Here is a 3,871-nt window from a genome sequence, read left to right as displayed (position 1 = left end):
GCTCCGCCCCACGCAGCTACGGTCGCCCGCCGCCCCGGCGCCTCGCCGCCCGTCGCTGCTCTGCCCCCCGCCGCTCCAGCCCCTGGTGAGGATTCTTTACATTGTTTTTTCTTTTTTTAGCATTACATAATCATTAACATATGCATCCACATATGCATCAACTAGAGTACTCCATCAACTTGAGCATCATTTTGTAGCATTACAACATTCAAGCATGAACCAAAATAACACAACATCAGTTCAACATTACATGTCACCTCTTCCTCTGCTAGCAGTGAAGTAGGACATCCAGCTAGTGTGTGTACCATCAGTAGGAATATCAGCATAAGTGGAGGCAGCATATTGCCTGGGGGCAGTGAATGGCCTTGGACCACCTCTTCCAGATGGTGGTGGTGTAGTAGTAGTTGCAGCAGCTCTTCCTTGTCTTGATGGTGGTGCAGGAGTAGAAGCAGCAGCTCTTGCCTGTCTTGCTGCTGCTGTAGGAGAAGGACCAGCAGCTCTTGGCTGTGAGTTGCTTGGAGTAGCCTTTCAAAGAAAAGGAAAACAATTAATAATACTAGAAAGAACTGTACAAGAAAGGAAACATTATTATATTTTAAGGTGTAAAATTGTTACCACATGTTTATTCTTCCTTAAAGCAAGCTCAGGCTTCAACTGTTTAAGACAGTTTGTGTACCTATGCCCTTGGAGATCACAATTGCCACATGTTATGGTCCCCATTCTTGATGTGTCTTTTGGCTTTGGTACTTCAAAGTTGCCCTTGATCCTCTTTTCTTTCTTTCTTCCTCTCTTGATTTTGAATGCAGGTGGTTCTATGTCTGGACCAGGGGTCCTTGTCCAATCATGCTCACCAGGCACAGGAAAGATCATTGGTTCATAAGCTGCAACATAAAAATCTGTCTTGAAGAATTTTCTAACATAATCCTCTGGTTTCCTTTTAGCCTTGTTTATTGCAGACATGGCATGGTTGAATGGTATGCCACTAAGGTCCCACTTCCTGCATCCACAAGTCCCAAGTTCCAGGTTGACAGCATGTGTTTGCTGCCCACTTGTAACTTGCCATAAGTTCACTCCAGCTTGTATTGGCTTGCAGTATCTATCCGTCTCCTTCTCAACCTCTAGCTTCTCACTGTAATGAGGTGTTATCTCCCATCTTGCCGCCTTTCCACTCTCTCTATTCTTGTGCCACCTCATCATCTTCTTATATTTTATCACATCACACATTGTCCTTATACGTTTTCTCCTAACATCTAGAATGTACTTGTTGAACACCTCAGACAAGTTGTCCACTACCAAGCAGTCTTGCATTTTGTGTCAAATGCATGCCCTGCCCATTTTTTTGGGTATTGCAGTAAGCCACTCCCAAGCTTCCTCACTTGCAGCTCTAAGATCATTCATTGCAATATTAAATTTGTGTTCATTGTAGGCATAGCTAGCATTATCCATGCACTTCTTAAGATCTTCACCCCTAAACCCAACATTTTGGAAATTTGCATATAAATGTCTAAGGCAGAATCTTTGGTTGCAATTTGGAAACACAGCATTCACTGCATTCAGTAACCCCTGATACACACAATTTAACAAGTCTAAGCTACAAGCTAAAGAAATTTGCACCAATGAAACTCTAAGCTAATGTAAACACTTGTGAAAAACAGAATGAAATATGCAAACACATACCTTTTGTCTATCTGACATTATAGTATAAGGTCCAAACTGGCCCACTTCTCCCGATAGGAAAATTTTGAGTTGGTGTAGAAACCAACACCAACTAGGTGTGTCCTCTTGTCCAACTTTGCCAAATGCCAGTGGATGTATGTTGTTGTTTCCATCTCTACCAGTGGCAGCAAGGAGTTGAGCACCTGTAGTGAGCTTAATGAAGCATCCATCAACACCTGCATAATCAACATTTTCCAACATTAAATACATTTAAGTGAGATACAATATGGAGTACTCTACAATATGTAAGTGGTCCACAAGGTTCAGAAACTAACCAATGAATGGCCTGCACCCCTTGAGAAACCCCTCCCTTGCTCCATTCATGCAAAAGAACATGACACGAAATCTTGGGCCTGGATGGGGTATTTTTTTGCAGTTGGCACTGGAGTAATATTAGTGACTATTACTCTACTCCCAGGGTTTGTGTCCATGACAGTCTGAGCATAGTCTTTAAGCCCATGATATTGCTTCTTGTGATCTCCTAACACGACTTCAATAGCTATGTTCTTTGCCCTATATGTCATGCACTTGGGCACATCTACACCATATTTTTCCATGCATGCATCAATTATAGTCTGAATACCAGTAGTTATATCAGATCTGAAGAGATGCTCATATTTCTGTGCTAGCCACTTAGCACTAACCCTGGTGGTCTCAGTAGTACTAGGGCAAGTGTGCTCTAGTCTCATCTTCTTAATTACAAAGGTTTTCTCCCCTTTTATAACTGCTGCCACCGTAAAGAACTGACATTGTTTATCTGTACACTCAACAGTTATCCTCTGATCCGAATTCCTGTGATACTTGAAATTCCTGGCCTAAGTGATGTGTAAATTCAACAAAGCATCTCCGAATTTATGTTGATCCCTAACACACAACTTTAGACACAGTTCATCATGTGGTTGCTCCATTTTCTCATTGTACCACTTCCTAGCAGGCCTTTTCTTTGCCCTACGTACTCTTCCTTTTCTTTGGTAGGACAAATGAGAGTGGCTCAAAACCATCATCATCACTCTCCCTCAACAACCCCTTCTCTTCTTCATCTGATGATGGTCTGAAATCAGGTTCAACCTCTGGTAGCTTACTGGAATGTGACCTTGTTGTTGGTCCTCTTCTAACTGGTAGCTTCTGCTTCTTCTTTACAGGTTCAACTATAGTTTGTTCTTCTTCTTCAAAAGTCCTATCTTCCTGTACCTCAAATGGGTCCTCAACTTCAGTGTCACCCTCGTAATGCAGCATTTCTTCCTCCTCTGATTGCTCATCATCTGATTCTTCCTCTTGTACTTCTAGCTCTCTCTGTCTCTTTCCCTCTTCCACCTCGATCTACATCTTCATCATAACACATGTAATAAGGGTCACTTCCAATTTGACCATCCTCATCAGAGGCATTAGCATCACTGTCCTCATATACCTCAAATCCTTGATATCCCTCCTCTTCTTCTTCTTCTTCTTCTTCTTCTTCTTCCAAAACAACTTTCAACTTGGCATTTACATTCTTGCTTTCTTGTGTGCAAACACCAGGAGGATGAGGTGTGCTAGAGCTGCTACATTGACTATCAAAAACTACTCCTTGCTGATCAACAGCTAAGACAGGAGGCTCACTTAGATGAAAAACAACAGGCTCTTGGTACACAACAGTGGACAACTCTGGTCTTTCAATTTGCTGCCTCTCAAAATCAGTACAGGGGGTCACTACTAGGGAAAACCTTATACACAACATCTTAGCAGTAGCACTGGACAAAACATGGCGCTACTGCTACTTAGTAGTAGAGTTTTTAATTAGACCGCGCTACTGCTACTACTTTAGCAGTAGCGCGTTCTGCTAAAGCGCGCTGCTGCTATATTTGTACTGGGCGCAGATGCCTAGCCCCACTTAGCAGTAGCGTGTATGCATGACCAGTGCTACTGCTACGTCCCCTAGAAGTAGCGCGTATCTCTGAAACACGCTACTACTTACTTACCTTATCCTGGAGCGGTTCACCCTCTCACTCACTCTCCCTCTCACTCGCTCTCGCCTGGGCCGAACCCGTCGTCCGTCGCCGCCGCGCTGCTCCTCGCCGAGGTACACCCTCCTCCCCTCCCTCCTCCCCTCCCTCCTCCCCCACCTCTTCCAACCGCCCTCCTCCCACCACCCCTCCCTCCTCCTCCTTCGGCCGCC

Source organism: Triticum dicoccoides, chromosome 2B (assembly GCF_002162155.2).
Source record: "Triticum dicoccoides isolate Atlit2015 ecotype Zavitan chromosome 2B, WEW_v2.0, whole genome shotgun sequence".
Lineage (NCBI taxonomy): Eukaryota > Viridiplantae > Streptophyta > Magnoliopsida > Poales > Poaceae > Triticum > Triticum dicoccoides.
The sequence above is the reverse complement of the archived record's forward strand: the minus strand, read 5'-3'. Positions refer to the sequence as shown.